The sequence below is a fragment of the Lepus europaeus genome, chromosome 4 (assembly GCF_033115175.1).
Source record: "Lepus europaeus isolate LE1 chromosome 4, mLepTim1.pri, whole genome shotgun sequence".
NCBI lineage: Eukaryota > Metazoa > Chordata > Mammalia > Lagomorpha > Leporidae > Lepus > Lepus europaeus.
In genome coordinates, this window is record NC_084830.1 from 56,099,555 (window position 1) to 56,117,545 (window position 17,991).

Genomic DNA, 17,991 nt, shown 5'->3' on the forward strand with positions numbered 1-17,991 from the left:
TTTTTTCTGCAGCTGATCAAATTTACTGACCCAAATATATTATGTTGAATAGTAAAAACAAAAGCAAAAATATGCTTCTATGTGTCCTTAACAATATCACATATCTTCTGATACGAAGAGTCTCCATTAAATTAAAATCTGGAGACTATACTAAAAATTATCTCCCTATCCTAGTTTATGTGTGTGGCCGTTCTGAGAAGACGTAGTCCTTTAAGTAAAGATGTTGACTACCAAAGTTACTCCACTAAAAATTATTCTCCTTGAAGAGGGTATAAGCGTAAAAGGAGAGTGGTTGTGTCCTTGTGGCAGTAGGTGGAACAGTTTACATACATGCACTGAATATTTTATTGAAGAAACATAACCAACTTATAGTAAAGAGCACATAAACAAAGTCATTAAACTTTGGTTGGATGTTTTCCAATAAAACAATAATGAATAAATAACAGAAGAAAGCAGTGATGGAGTGTGCTACAAGAAGCAATATTCAAACTGAGACCAAAGAGGTCAGTTTCCCCCAAGACACAACGGTAATAATGGTAAAAAGAAATCTAACTACTAAAAATGACTGAATGGAGAGAAAACCACATTGCAAAAACTCACACATATGCACATGCTCATAAGTACATATACATCACACACAGAAACAAAGTAAACTGGATAGTTTTAGAATTCCAGGCAAATTAATGAGCTACAACAGGAAGAAAACAATACATCTGATCTTCACACTTAAAATAGAATGAAAATATTATATGTAGAAATATTAAATGTACAAAGATATTATATGTAGAAATATAGCACAAATAACATGTTAAAAATTGCAAAGAAATATTTGACAATAAAAGAATGGTTAAAGGATTATATTAGTTCAAGGTCATATTTATTTATTTATTATAAAACCAGGCATATAATGCAGGATCCATATACAAACAGAAACTTACATTATGAATATAGTTATGCAATAGCAAAATATATTGGAAATATTATCCTAGAGTCCAGATTATAAGTGATTGTTAATGATCTGTTTTTTATAATTGAGAAATGCTATAATTAAAAAATATCCACTTCATTCAGTTTTATGAACCTTGACTTAATGATTCAGAAATCATTGTATTCTTAAAGATTATTAGCTTTCACTGCTTTTGAAGTATGAATTTATCCCTTGAGTTATTCTATTACCTGGTTTCCTCATCCTTCATAACAAGAGAACTGTACACTAGGCTATACACGAAAAAATAATTATCATTTTCTTATCTATTAAACTCTCATTCTAAATTATCTGGGCATACTTTAACAAAAAGCTGAAATTAATTCTTTATTTATGTTTAATTAAAAGCATAAAGGCCTGAGCCCAGAGTTTTGGCATAGCACGTTAAGCTACCACTGGCAGTGCTGGTATCCCATAGGAGCACAGGTTCTAGTCCTGGCAGTTCCATTTCCAATCCAGCTCCCTGCTAATGTTACTGGGAATCAGCATAGTCTGGGCCAAGTGCTTTGGTCCCTGCACACATGTGGGATACCTAGAAGAAACTCCTGGCTTCTGGCTTCATCCTGGCCTAGCCTTGGTTGTGGAGGACATTTGGGGAGTGAACCATCAGATATAAGATTCCTCTCTGTCTCTCAACTTGTCTCTCGGTAACTGTTTATCAAACAAAATTTAAAAAACACATATAGGCTGTTTAATTTGAAGCAGTACCTGACTAAACATTAAGAATTTTATTAAGATATTTTGTTGTTTTACTGACAAATAGAAAAAAATAAATAAAACAGGAGTAACTGACTTGCTAGAATGACTTCATTCAGGAAGAATTGCCAGAAGGCCTGGGAATGTCTTTAAAAATCAAATTAAACTTCACAGATGCTGATTAATTTTGCTTCTCTATGACTTTAAACACCAGAGAAAATATCTTTAGGTCCTGTCTCAAAATAATCAAATTTTAATTAAAAGTGGAGATATCGGAAAATAAAGCAATTCATATATCTAAGAGCTGTCAAATTAAAGAGGGATTAAGTTTATTCTGTATGCCAATTATGAGTAGAAGTTATAATAAGGTCAATTTTTCTAATTAAAAAGTACAATCAAAAATACTTAAAACAATGAAACAATGTCTTTGGGTAATATTTATGAAATGCAAGTGTTGGCTCGCTATGTAAGTCCTACAGGTGTTTGTGTTTATACTTACATCTTATATTGGTAAAAACCAAACAACCAGGTTACAACAAAACATCAAGTGCATTGGTAAACTCAACAATCCTCTATCTATTCCTGAAAATATGCAGAACGCTTTTATTTCTGCTAGTCACTTCCTGTTGATTTCCTAGTTTCACTGAATACTTAATCACTGATCTAGAAGACAAAATTGGCTGTGCTAATACTCTTTCTACAAGTAAGAATGAAGTAAAATACAGAAAGGCTTACCATTTATTTTCAGTTTTTAATATTTTCACTAGTGCTATCTTTTGATAAATGTGATATGAGGATTGGATAGGAGTCATGGTATTGAAACATAAAAATGCAGATGCACAGCAGAGAGCATTTTGTTCAAACTAAAACTTACACAGAGCACACACAAAGGTGATTAAACAGGATTATACTTTGTTAAAAGTATAGAATAGATCAGTTTCTATATTAGAGTTCGTCCATCCCACCATGGGGATTTATAGAGATGATATAAAATTATAGGAAATCCAAGGTTACTTCAACATGCATATTTCATTATTCTAAAAAGTTGATTACTCATTATATATTACATTCAATTATAAGAAACCATAATTGGGTCCGGCACCATGGCTCACTTGGTTAATCCTCTGCCTTGCGGCGCTGGCATCCCATATGGGCACCGGGTTCTAGTCCTGGCTGCTCCTCTTCCAGGCCAGCTCTCTGCTGTAGCCCAGCAAGGCAGTGGAGGATGGCCCAAGTGCTTGGGCCCCTGCACCTGCATGAGAGACCAGGAAGAAGCACCTGGCTCCTGGCTTCGGATCGGCGCAGCGCTGGCCATAGCGGCCATTTGCATGGGTGAACCAATGGAAGGAAGGCCTTTCTCTCTGTCTCTCTCTCTCACTGTCTATAACTCTGTCAAATAAAAAAAAAAAGAAACTACAATGATAATTTCTAATTCAATTTCCCCCTTTAAAATTGAACATTTAGGTTGAAATACATAAGATAATTTTTTTATCTTATGGTATCTCATTCTAGAGCCTAGATCCCCATCCATTCACATTAAACCAAATCAAATATTCATTATAACGATTTGTACTTATTCTGAGATATTAGATATTCTTGTGACAACACAAGAAATTAAAAAAACAAAATATGTTAAAATGATACAAATGTAAAGGCCAGTGCTGTGGTGTATTAGGTAAAGCCGCTGCCTGCAGTGCGGCATCCCATATGGGCTCCAGTTCAAATTCCAATTGCTCCTGCATGGGAAGACCTGGAGGAAGCTCCTGCCTCCTGGCTTCACACAAGCAGAAATCCGGCCATTGTGGCCAACTGTGGAGTGAACCAGCGGATGGAAGATACTCTCTCTCTCTCTGCCTCTCCTTCTCTGTTTAACTCTGACTTACTTTAAAATAAATAATTTTTTAGCCGGTGCCGTGGCTTAACAGGCTAATCCTCCACCTTGCAGCGCCGGCACACCGGGTTCTAGTCCCGGTTGGGGTGCCAGATTCTATCCCGGTTGCCCCTCTTCCAGGCCAGCTCTCTGCTATGGCCCGGGAAGGCAGTGGAGGATGGCCCAAGTGTTTGGGTCCTGCACCCGCATGGGAGACCAGGAGAAGCGCCTGGCTCCTGGCTTCGGATCAGCACGATGCGCTGGCCGCAGCAGCCATCGGAGGGTGAACCAATGGCAAAAAGGAAGACCTTTCTCTCTGTCTCTCACTATCCACTCTGCCTGTCAAAAAAAATAAAGAAAGAAAGAAAGAAAGAATTTTTTAAATGATACAAATGTAAATATTTGGAAAGAAAGTACAACAAATAGGGGTCTACACTGTGGCACAGCCAGTAAAGCCACTGCCTGAAATGCCAGCATCCCAAAAGGGTGCCAGTTCAAGTCATCGCTGCACCACTTCCAATCCAGCTGCCTGCTAATGCACCTGAGAAAGCAGTGAAAAATGGTCTATTTCTTGGACCCCCCGCCTGCATCCACATGAGAGACCAGAAACAGAAAGAAGGTCCTGGCTCCTGGCTTTGGATCAGCTCAGCTCCAGCCACTGTGACAATGTGAGGAGTGAACCAGCAGATGGAAGATCTCTCTCTCTCCTTTCCTGCCTCTGCCTCTCTGTATCTCTGCCTCTCAAATAATATTTTAGAAAAAAGAAACTACAATAAATAAAGTTTGCAAGCTAAATAATTTTACATTTACTAAATGCAGAAAAATATAGTACTCTTATTAGTTGCCAATGTATCTCTAATATATTTAATTTTTTTCTTACATTTCCAATTTCTTCTCTTTGCATGAAAATTTATCATTTTGATTAAATGAATAGACTCTTCCCCCCAGCTTAACTGATAATATTTTTAAATTATTTTTAATAATTCAGAAATATTTATTTTAAATTGACATGTAATTGGTAATATCATAAATCTCTAAGATAGTCATAAAATTTAGGAAAATCCCTACCCATATTTCTTTCATGTACAGACATTAAGATTTGCAAAGTTTCTGCACAGATTTCATTCTGTCTCCATATATTAAAAAATGCACTCCATTCTTCTGCTCACATACAGTAGTATGTGCCAGTATGCTTTAGGCTCTATCTCTTCATGCTATGATCAGCCTTATGGATTCTTCATATATATATGTGTGTATATATATGTGTATATGTATATATATTTCCAGGTAGAAGCCTTAATTTTTTTCTTTTTTCAAAACATTTAAGTTATACAAGTTTCATGTACTTCACATATGTAGACTTGGGAACACAGTGGAACTTCCCACCCTACCTCTCACTACACTCCAAACCTTCTTCCTCCTCCCTCTCCCATTTCCACTCTTAATTTTTACAGAGATCTATTTTCAGTTCACTTAATGATCATAAAGTTAACCTTACACTAACTAAAAAAGTTCAACAAATAGTGTGAAAAAGAAAATACTGTTCCTCAATGGAAGAGACAAGGGCTGTAAACAATAATCAATTCTCCTTTTCACTCCAATATGTTACATTTTAGATATTCTATTAGTTACAAGGATCAGGGAAAACACATGATATCTGTCTTGTTGGACCTGGCTTATCTCACTAAATATAATGGTTTCCAGTTGTGTCCATCTTGTTGCCAAAGACAGGATTTCATTTTTTTTTTTTTTACAGCTGAGTAGAATGGCATATTAAATATATACCATAATTTCTTTATCCAGTCAAAAGTTGAAGGACATCTAGGTTGACTCTATATCTTAGCTATTATGAATTGTGCTGCAATGAATGTGGGGGTACAGATAACTCTTTCAGATGCTTATGGTTTAGGTTCCAAGCATTGCGATGGCTATATCATATGGTAGGTCTATATTGAGATTTCTGAGGTATCTCTTATACTGTCTTCCACAGTGGTTGTACCAGTTTATAGTCCCACAAACAGTGGATTAAGGTATCATTTTCCTCACCAGCATTTGTCTTTTTGCTGAATTATCTATGAAAGCCATACTAACTAGAGTGAGGTAAAATCACATTGTGGTTTTGATTTGCATTTCTCTGATGGCTAGTGATCCTGAGCATTTTCCAAGTGTCTGCTGGCCATTTGAATTCCCTCTCTTGAAAAATGCCTGTTCAAGTCCTTTGCCCATTACTTAACAGGATTTTTTGTTTTGTTGTTGTTGAATTTCATGAATTTTTTATAGATTCTCAATGTTAACCCTTTATCTGTTACATAATTTGCAAATATTTTCTCCTAATCTGACTGTTGCCTCTTCACTTCACTGTTTCTTTTGAAGTGCACAAGTTCCTTAGCTTGCTGTAATCCAATTTTTCATTTTTGGCTTTGATTGCCTATGCTCTTGCAGAGTTTGCCCAATGTTCTCTAATTATTTGATGGTATCTGTTTGTAGATTTAGGTCTTTGATACATTTTGAGTGAATTTTTGTGAAAGGTGTAAGATGGGGACTTATTTCATACTTCTGCATGTGGAGATCCAGTTTTCCCAGCACCATTTGTTGAAGAGACTGTCCTTGCTCTAGAGATTGATTTAAGCTGCTTGTCAAAGATAAGCTGGTTGTAGATGTGTGGATTGATTTCTGGAGTTTTGTTAGGGTGGATTCATTCTGAGAAGAGGAGCATGGTGAGGGCAAGAGCCGCAGAGTCACCACACAGACCCCGGGAGTCAGGTGAAGCAGACAAGAGGTGAGCAGCCTACAGACTCATTTATTTCAGTTGCTACAGCAGCTTAGACAGCCAAGGCAGCCAATCCGGTCAAGGGGCAGTCTATGCCCTAACTAATCACAGCATGTTGCCAGGCAGTTTCCAAAGCCATCCAATCACAGCCTGTTGCCAGTCAGGCTCCATTGCCATGTGGTTTCCAAAGCCATCCAATCATAGCCTGTTGCTAGGCAGGCTCCATTGTCATGTGGTTTCTGAAGCCATCCAATCACAGCCCATTGCCAGGCAGATTCTGTTGCCAGTGGCCATCTTGGCATGGCCTTCTCATTCCACCACAGAGTTTCTATTCTGTTCCATTGGTCCGTATATCTGTTTTGTGCCAGTACCAGGCTGTTTGGATTATAACTTCCCTGTAGTACGTCTTGAAATCAGGTAATGTGATGCCTCCAGCTTTGTTTTTGTTGTATAGAAGAGCTTTAGCTATTTTGGGACTGTGTTTCCATATGAATTTTAGGATCATTTTTTTCTAGATCTGTGAAGAATGTAGTTGGTATTTTGATTGTGATTGCATTGAATCTGTAAATTGATTTTGGTAGTATGGACACTTTGATGATATTGATTCTTCCAATCCATGAACATGGAAGATTTTTCCAATTTTGAATGTCTTCTTCCTTTGCTTTCTTTAGTATTGTATAATTTTCATCGTAGAGATTTTTGACATTCTTGGTTAAATTTATTTCAAGGTATTTAACTATTTTTGGAGCCATTGTGAATGGGCCTCATCTTAAAAGTTCTTTTTTCAAACGTGGCATTATCTCTGCTTGCAATGGCTATTGATTTCTGTGTGTTGATTTTACATTCGGCCACTTTACCAAACTCTTTTATGAGCTTCAATAGTCTCTCAGTAGAGTCTTTTGGATCCCCCATATATAGAATCTTGTCATCTGCAAACAGGGATATTTTGACATCCTCCTTTCTAATTTGTATTCCTTTAATTTCTTTTTCTTGCCTAGTAGCTCTGGCTAAAACTTCTAGTACTAAATTAAATATGAATGGTGCAAGTGGCTATCCTGTCTGGTTTTGGATCTTAGGGGGGATGCTTCCAACTTTTCCCCATTTAATAGGATGCAAATGGCATCAACTCCAGTTAAAAGATACAGACTGGCTGGATGGATTAAAAAACAAGACCCATGTACTTGCTACCTATAAGAAACACACCTCACCAACAAAGATACACACAGACTGAAAGCGAAAGTATGGGAAAATATATCCCATGTTAATAGAAAGCAGAAAAAGGGCAGTTGTTGCCTTCCTTTTGCAGAGGAAATAGACTTTACCAAACAAAAACCTGCTAAAACAGAAGAATAACAGCCTTGTATAATGATTAAGGGATGAATTCAACAGGAAGATGTGACAATAACAAATGCATACACATCAATTACAGGGCCCCCAGGATATTTAAAAGAAATGTTAATGTATGTAAAGGGAAACACAGACTCCAATAGAATATAACAATGAACTTTAACATCCCACTTTCATCAATGGACAGGTCAACTAGAATGAAAATCAACAAAGAAACAATAGAGCTAATCTATACTATGAACCAAATGGGCCTAACATATCTATAGAACTTTTCACCCCACAACTGCAGAATATATATTCTTCTCTCACTGCATGGAACTTTCTCTAGCATAGAACATATACTAGGCCATAAAGCAAGTCTCAGCAAATTAAAAAAAAAAAAATCAAAATCATATCATGCATGTTCTCTGACCACAATGGAATGAAACTGGAAATTAACAACCAAGAACCTCTAGATCATATGCAAATATATGGAGACTGAATAACATGTTCCTGAATAAACAGTGAGTCACAGAAGAAATCAAAAGAGAAACAAAAAAATTTCTGGAAATGAATGAAGATGACAATACATTATATCAAAACTTATGGGATGGTGCCAGAGCTGTGGCAAAGTGGGTAAAGCTGCCACCAGCCGTGCCGGCATCCCATATGGGTGCTGGTTCAAGTCTTCAGTTTTTCATTGATCTTTTGTATTTTTTGTTTTATCCCTGGTATGCAGGAATGATTCAATATTCACAAATCAATGTGAAATCACATTAACAAACTGAAGCACAAAAAACATACAGTTATCTCAATAGATGCAGAGAAAACATTTGATAAAATACAGATCCTTTCATGATGAAAACCTTAAGTAAATTGGGTATAGAAGGAACATTCCTCAACAAAATCAAGGCAATTTATGACAAACCCATGTCCTAATAGACATTTCTACAATAGCATAGTCAACAACAATTTCATATACATCAATTATGAAGAACCAAAAATTATGCCCCATTAATCTAAATGAAATGTATCTCTAACTCAAATTTTCCTAAAAAGGATCCCCCAAAATGCCTGAGGCCATTTCAATGACAGGCATTATGAAAATAAAATGTGAGCCAAAGAAGTTATCAAGCAAAGGGAAGACATATGACTGAAGTCAAAATATCTTACTTTTACAAATTTTATAGGAATTTATCACTGCATTTCTAAGTCTTCTCCTCTGGTATTTGAAGGGACCCATGCAAATTAAATGACAGGCTAAATACTTGTACTTCATTGTACTGCCTCTGACTCAAGGTGTAATTATTAAGCTTAGGGAATAAGAAGAAAATAGGACCAGTCATCAGGTTGGATTAAAAATACAAAGCATTGAATATGGAGTAAAAAGGCCCATGGGTTGAACAAGATGAACATAAAGTAAGGAACAAAAAGTAAAGTTATAAGGCTGTACCAGATGGCATGGAAGAGTCGGTGCAGGTTTACAGTTTAGGGAAAAAAATGGCAGAAATGAAAGCCTGGATTATCACCCACCCAGAAGCAGAATCCCTGGGAGGGTCTATCATTTTTTGATAATATCTACTCTCAGAACAGGTACCTTGCATGTATCTTGAACACTCAGCCACATGACTTTCTCAAAACTCCAAGTTACCTGCTTTAATTTATTGATCTTATTGTTGGATATACACAAATATTTTCAGAAATTGCATAGCTAAAACCCCTGAGCCTTATCAGGTATATAGCTTTTGAGCAAATGTTATAAGCCACAGGATAAAATGTGCTTTAATTAAAGGATCTCCTTAACCATTTTATAAGCAGCATTTATGACAGCTATAAAAATATTTAAAACTGTTAAATATGATTTCTCTACAAATATAATTTTTATGTATCTATTTTTCCTGCATTTTCAAACAACTGACTGTAAAATTCTTTTCCTGGAAACTAGTATGCACTTGAACTATTTCTTGAATCTTTAATCATTAATATGCACAGCACCTTCTGTCTGACTTTTCGTTTGAATTTCCTAATCAGTCAAGGATGAATGAACAGAATAATAATTGATTTTATTTGATCATCCAACTTCATACGACAAATGCTGAACATTATCAATTTTTTCATAAATTGGGTTTGGTCATTTATGGAGTGCAGACATCAGAAGCACAGCATGATTTGGGTTCTCCATGCTATTCCTATACAGAGCTGAAAATGGAAAGATCCATGACAGTAGCTTTAACTCTTCCTTTCAAGCTTAGAAAAAGATGATTTCATAAAAAATATTCTTAAGAAATTTCACAACAACATAGATTACTGTTTTTCACAAGTCTCCCTTTGTTCTTTGGAAATGCTGGCTGGGCCCTTCCTTGTAGAGGGAGAGGAATGAAAAGGCATGGCATGCCACCAGAACACTATAATAGCATATTTATTTGTTTCATTTCACAAAGAGAGGATGGAAGAAAATAATAAACCAGCTTACTAATTGGACTTTTTAAAAGGGAGAAGTTATGAAACAAGCTTCAAATAGCTTATGTGCCATATGAGAATTTTGAGACTCCTGGGCTAAGGCAGCTCATGAGTGTTTCTTTGGCATCTTTCACCAGCTCAGTCTATAAGATCAGAATGGTTAACAACAGCCACAGAAAAAAAGGACATGAATAAATTTTCAAAACACTTGAAAAAGTCATCTGTAATACCACTTCCTGAATCCACTTGGCAGCAGTAAACAAGATAATCTTGGATTACCAAAATACACAATTTACAGCTAAGGTTTACTGAAGATTTTCCATCTATTGTTTCAACATTTGGACAAACTGCTTCTAAGGCATAAAATTGATGAGATGGATTTCCCTGGAAGAGAAACTGACAGGCAATTTTGTTGAGAATCTTAATTATTCTTCACCTAATCACCCCATTCCTCATTTCTATGCTCAAAAGAATGCAATAACTTCGTGTCAAAATCAGAGGATGAGCAATAGCTTCTACCTACAGCTTGGATTTTTTTGTGTCAGCTGCTGTCTGGTTCTTTTTGATCTTTGACTGCCTAGCCTTCACTCACTCAGCAAATAGTTTTGTGTAGTGGTTAATTTTCATATAATATTCTAAATCTTGCCATATAAGAAAGAAAAACACACATATGATCCTTGACTCATAGACTTCAAAATTCAGGAAGAAAGTCAGACATTAAATACAATATAGGGCCGGCGCCATGGCTTATCAGGCTAACCCTCCACCTTGTGGCACTGGCACACTGGGTTCTAATCCCGGTCAGGGTGCCGGATTCTATCCAGGTTGCCCCTCTTCCAGGCCAGCTCTCTGCTGTGACCCGGGAAGGCAGTGGAGGATGGCCCAAGTCTTTGGGCCCTGTACCCGCATGGGAGACCAGGAGAAGCACCTGGCTCCTGGCTTCGGATCAGCGAGATGCGCCGGCCGCAGCGGCCATTGGAGGGTGAACCAACGGCAAAAAGGAAGACCTTTCTCTCTGTCTCTCTCTCTCTATCCACTCTGCCTGTCAAAAAATAAAAATAAATAAATAAATAAAAAATAAACACAATATATACCTGTGAAAATGCAGAGTACTAAATACCATAGAAGGTAATGGAGAGATGAAACACAGAATGGGGAGGGCCAAAAATTTATCCCAAAGATGACGGTGTGTAGACTGACCTCTGAAGAATGAATTGGCATTGGGGAAAGAGGCTGTCCTCATTCTAGCAATAAGGAATTGCATGTCAAAAGATCCAGAGTCAAGTGTTAAACACCTGAAAACAGCATGCTCAGTGTGGTCAGAAGAGGCCAATGGGGAAAGTGGGTATGAATCTAAACTAAAGCTGTAGCCGAAAGGAATCCTAGAAGGCACTGCAAACCCCATTAAGAATTTTAGGCTTTCTCATTAGGGAAATAGAGCCAGTCAGGGCTTCATTACGAGGAGTAAATGAACAGGTTTACAGTTTTGAAAGCTCACCCTGGCGACATAGAGGATGGATGGGGAACTGTAAAGCCAATGTCCTGAGATTAGTTAGAAAAATATTACAGAGGATTATATAATAAGTAACTCTATCTAGCAGGTCAAGTCTTGACAATTAGCTTGAAATAGATTTGGTGAACGTGATGGGTCAAGAGAAAAGCATGGCAATTCATTGTGAGCAGGCAATTATCCTTCCACAGGCATGACCTTGGCCTTGCCGGCATGACCAGCATTGCGAATTGGAGGGGTTTTCTCTGTAAGTACGGCTGACTGGTAAGGCTGGCTTAAACTATTTTCAGTCCAACATAATCTGTTGTTTGTTTTTTGAATTGCTGACTATATTTCAATTACTGCCAAAGTTTTATCCAGAAATACAATGATATGTAATACTCTATTATTTCCTCCTAAGAATATCTTTTAAGAATTATTTTATTATTATATTAAATTATATATATATTTATTAAATTAAAACCTTGGAAATATATTAATTTCAATTTTCTACTATTTGTGGGGAAATATATAGATAGCAAAGACACAAAAGCCATGTGTGTCAGAAAGATTGGTAGATGAATCTATAGAGAATTATATGCATAATTTGTTTATGTAATCATATTTCCTTTGGAGGGAATATATTTTAGATAAATGTATTCTAAAAGAAATATAGCTCATAAACACTTTAGCTAAATAATATAAATGCTGCTCTTTAAATATATTCTAGAAAAAATGACAATACAAAGAAAAATCACTTAGTTATTGATTTTTTTTAATTTATTTGTCATGTAGAGTTATATTCAGTGAGAGAGAGAGAGAGAGAGAGAGAAATGTCTTCCTTCCATTGGTTCACCCTCCCCCCCCACAAATGGCTGCTACAGCCGGTGCTGCGCCAATCCAAAGCCAGGAGCCAGGAGCTTCTTCCTAGTCTCCCATACGGGTGCAGGGGCCCAAGGACTTGGGCCATCTTCCACTGCCCTCCCGGGCCATAGGAAAGAGCTGGACTGGAAGAGGAGCAACTGGGACTAGAACCCGGTGCCCATATGGAATGCCGGCGCCCTAGTTATTGATTTAAAAATAAACTGAAATGTTATATAATATTTTCAATTATGCATCAGTATTTCTTTCATGGCAGGAAAAAGTTCAAAAAGGTTAGATAACGTGGTTAATATGTTTCTTTCATTTCAACATAATTTTGCTTATTTCCACATTAACTACTTGTAGTGAACTTGGTAGAAGCCATTCAAGACTGCTTTGGAAAATCACTTGCTTTACATATTTCAATAATAAAAATATAATGTAAAGTTTTGATTTAAATATGTAATTTAATAATAGGATTAGGACTCAAAATAACTTTAACATAGTCACTAAATTTGTAATAAATTTAAAAGATGAAGGTTGTATTGTGGTTCGGTAATTAAAATAAAATTCAAAGAATTGCTTCTACCTAGTTTTCCCTAGAGATTTTTTTAAGAATTTTGGAAAAATATTTCCTTGTTTTCTTTTTTAGCATTAGAGAAAATTACAGTAAATATGGAGGGAAACTAATAGCTGAGACTAGGTCTGAGAATTGACCTGGAATGATGGGGACTGGCACTGTGGCACAGTGGGTTAAGCCGCAGACCGCAAGCCAGCAAACTGTACGAATGTCAGTTCATGTCTCGGCTACTCCACTGCAGACCCAGATCCTTGCTAAAGTGCTTGGAAAACAGTGGAAATGGCCTAAGTGCTTTGCCCCTGTCCCCATGTGGGAGACCCAGATGGAATTTCTAGCTCCTGGCTTTGGCCTAGTCCAGCCCTGGAGAGTGAACCGCCAGATGGAAGATCTTTTTCCTCTGTCTCTCCACCCTTAACATCTCTTTGTGACTCTTTCAGTAAATGAATAAATCATAAAAAAAAAAAGTTAGCAGATGATCAGAAGTATTTTGGGTAGCTAGAGAATAAATCTATAGAAGACCACCATGTTCCTTACATAAATTATAAATATAATAATATACTTTATTGACACAGGGAAGGCTGTAGAAGAAAATCAGTTTAGTGGAATGAAGACTTTAGTTTTAGATATGGAGACTGAAAAGATGTGTGATATAAAAAGCAAGTACATCAAGTAGGTATTTAATTAGAAATCAATCCAAATCATCACAGGAATTTCTTTTTATTAGGAAAAAACACACATCTTAGCACCTGCTTCTGAGAAAGATGGATTAAGAGGGATTTGATGTAACCTCCTGCCCAAAACAGCTGGACACTTATATAGCAAATATAAAGTAATGGTTTTACAGACATGTAACATTAGCAAAGAAAAACAGTGATCTTTACAAAAAGGGACCAAGTGAAGATAAGATCTATGATGTCCCTAGTATAAGGAGGAGAGAAAATGTCATTGCTGTAGTATTTGGAGGGAGTACCTCAACAGCCTATTGAATTAAGGAGACATAGCTGGGTGCTGAGGAAAGTTAACAGTGACCACAGCTCTCAGGGGAAATTACTGTAGAGAAAAACGCAAAGGCACAAAAGGAACTCCAGAGATTTGATCTGAGCACTTGTTGATTTTGCAGTATTTATTGTTGATTGCATGTGAAGAAACTAATGTGGGTCAAGAAATAACCAAATAAAAAGATTACAGAGAGTAATAATACCTGGCATTCAAACAAGTCTGTGAGCAGCTTTTGTTTTCAAAAGGAAGAGTGAAAACTTCATAATTCATAGGACAGACGATAAACTACTCAAGAGTTTTGCTGGGGTCATTGTTGTGGCTCAGTGAGTAAACCCACAGTATGTAACACTAGCATCCCATGTGGGTGCCGGTTTGAGTCCTGGCTGCTTCACTCACCAGCTCCCTGCTAATGGCCTGGGAAAGTTGGAGGAAGATGACCCAAGCGTCTGGGCCTCAGACACCCACATGGGAGACCCAAAGGAAGCTCCTGGCTCCTGGCTTTGGTTCACCTCATCCCTGGCTTTTGCAGCCAACTGGGGAGTGAGGCAGCAAATTGAAGATCTCTCTCTATGTTTCTCTCCCTCACTTTGTAACTCTAATTTTTCTTTCTTTTTTTTTTCTTTTCTCTTTCTCTATTTCTTTGGTTCTTTTTTTGAGAGGTAGAGCCATGAGGAGGGAGGTAGAGGGAGAAGGAGAGGGGAAGGCGAGGAGAGAGAGAAAGCATGAGGCACACTAACTTTTTTTTTTTTAAGATATATTTATCTATTTGAAAGTCAGAGTTACACAGAGAGAGGAGAGGCAGAGAGAGAGAAAGAGAGGTCTTCCATCCGATAGTTCACTCCCCAATTGACTGCGATGGCCGGAGCTGCGCTGATCCAAAGCCAGGAGCCAGGAGATTCTTCCAGGCCTCCCATGAGAGTGCAGGGGCCCAAGGACTTAGGCTATCCTCTACTGCTTTCCCAGGCCATGGATTGGAAGTGGAGCAGCCCAGTCTCAAACCAGCACCCATATGGGATGCTGACGCTTCAGGTCAGGGTGTTAACCCACTGTGCCACTGTGCTGGCCCCCAGGCACTCTAACTTTCAAATAAATAATCTTTAGGGAGAGAGATTTTCATCAGTATTAAAGAAATACGAGGGGCTGATGTTGTAGGGTAGCAGGTAAAAGCCATTGCCTGCAGAGCTGACATCCCATATGTGCACCAGTTTGAGTCCCAGCTGCTCTACTTCCAATCCAGTCCTCTGCTATCACCTGGGAAAGTAGTGGAAAATGGCCCAAGTCCTTGGGCCCCTGCAATGGCACGGAGACCCAGAAGAAGCCCTGGCTCCTGGCTTTAGATTGGCACAGCTCCAGCCATTGTGGCCATCTGGGGAGTGAACCAACAGATGGAAGATCTCCCTCTCTGTCTCTTCCTGTCTCTCTCTCTCTCTCTCTCTCTCTCTCTCTCTCTCTGCCTCTCTGTAATTCTGCCTTTCAAATAAATAAGTCTTAAAAAAAGAAAGAAATTTGACACCTAAACAAATGTTGCTCTTATCTTTCTAACAAAACCTACAGTTAAGATATGAAAGGATTCATTTATTTCTAATAGACTTAACTGGTCTTGGAACAAAGCTCAAAACTATTTATAATGACACAAATGTATTCAGCATCCAAGAGGATAAAAATCTCAGTGACTGGCATCCAATCAAAAATAGATAGGCATTGAAAGAAACGAATAGTTTTTGAGGACTCCAAAGAGAGATAGACACAAGTTATATATAGAGTGTTCAATAACTCTTTTCCAACAATTAATAGAAAAATAAATAGTAATGCTATAAAACCCACATGAACTAATTCACATGGTAGAGTATTCACCCCCAGTGAGAGGACAGAAGATAAATTTTCCATGTACAATTGAAGAAACTGTATTAATATAGACCATACTCCATATATCAAATCCAGTTTCAGCATATTTGTCAAAATCCATATCATAAAAGCTATATACTTAGACCACCATATAATTATATTAGAAATCAACAACAAAAATTTTGAAAAATTCCAAATATACTTAGAAACTAACATTTGCAAATACATTAAAATATTTCTAAACAGGTCAATGAAGAAACTCATTGAATAATTAGAAATTATTTTCAACTATAAAGCAAAAATGCAATCTATTAGTTTGTGGGGTGTACCTTAAGTAGCAGTTAGAAGGAAATATGCAAAAAAATGACTGAATTATAAAGAAGAAAGGACTGGACACAAAGATCTCAATGTCTACCATAAAATTATACAATAAGAATAAAAATTAAATCCAAAATAAGCAGAAGAAAATATGAGTAGAAAAACAAAAGGAAGGAGGGAAGGAAGGAAGGAAGGAAGGAAGGCAGGCAAAAGATATAATGATGAAATCAAAATCTGGCTCTTTGAGGATGAATACATTTCATAGTCCTCAGCCATACTGAACAAGAATAAAACAGTGACAGTACAAACTAACACCAGCAGGAATGGCAGAGGTGATGCATTATTTACAGATAATTTGAGGATTAAACAAACAAGTAAATATTATGAACAGCTTCCTCCAATAAACTCGTTAACTTAAACAAAATGGACAGATTTTCTTGAAAGATAAAAACTACTAATACTCTTGAGGCCAGCATTGTGACATAGGAAGTTAAGCCACTGCCTGCAACATCCGCATCTCCTATGAGTGCTGCTATGTGTCCCAGATGCTCTAATTCTGATCCATCTCCCAGCTATTGGCCTAAGAAAAGCAGCAGAGTATGACCCAAGTGTTTCGGTCCTTGCCACCATTTGGGAGACCCAAAAGAAGTTCAGGCTGTTGGCTTTTGCTTCGCCCAGCCCTGGCCATTGAGGCCATCTGGGGAGAACTAGCAAATGCAAGATCTCTCACTTGCTCTCTCTCACTCTAATTTTGACAAATAAATAAATAAATAAATATTTTGAAAACACATGAATTCCCATCTAGGAAACTTGTATTGGCCATATTCATGTCTAATAAAGAAATTAAATATGAAATTGAAAGTTGCATGGGGAAACTTTGAGAGGTATATTAGTAAACTTCACATTTATACAATGAAATGCATGAGACAAACTACTTAAGAAGATAACAGAGGTTTATTTTGCCCACAGTTCAAGAGCTTGGCACCTGTGTTGGCTCAGTTCTACTAAGGAAAGCATGGCAAATGGCAGATGGCGCATGACAACTGTGGGAGCATCAGTTTGAGGTTGGGATCACACCTCAAAAAGGAAGGAGGGAGAGGAAGGGTAGTGGGACAGAGGGAGAGAGGGAGTGGGGAGTGGGCAGAGGGAGAGGGAGACAGAGAGGGGGAGGGGGAGGGGGAGAGAGAAGGAGGCTAGGGAAAGGACACAGAGAAAGGGAAAGAGGGAAAGGGGGAGTGAGAAGGGGAGAGAGAGAGACTGATAATCCCTTTTGTGGCTTCATATTTCTGAGGTCCATACAAGCCCCCAATATTTTTTTAAAGATTTATTTATTTGAAAGTCAGAATTACAGAGAGAGAGAAGAGACAGAGAGGTCTTCCATCCACTGGTTCACTCCCCAGTTGGCCACAATGGCCGGAGCTGCGCCGACCCGAATCCAGGAGCTTCTTCCAGGTCTCCCACTTGGGTGCAGGGGCCCAAGGACTTGGGCCATCTTCTACTACTTTCCCAGGCCATAGCAGAGAGTTGGATCAGAAGTGGAGCAGCCAGGTCTCCAACTGGTGCCCATATGGGATGCCGGCACTGCAGACCAGGGCATTAACCTCCTGCACCACAGCACCGGCCCCAACAAGCCCCAGTATTGTCAACTTGAGAACAAAGTCTTTAATACATGAACCATAGGATAGATACAATTGGACTATATCCAAACCATATCGAGAGGTGATGGATATATTCTCCATGTATTATGATTGTAATGTTGGCTTCACAAATGTATATGTGTCGCAAGTAAATC

General features: G+C 37.8%; 1 protein-coding gene across 1 annotated transcript in view; it reads right to left on the bottom strand.

The window, feature by feature from the left end:
- CNBD1 (cyclic nucleotide binding domain containing 1) overlaps positions 1–17,991 on the bottom strand; it is a 502,062-nt gene that overhangs the window by 252,197 nt on the left and 231,874 nt on the right. The window lies entirely within an intron of this gene.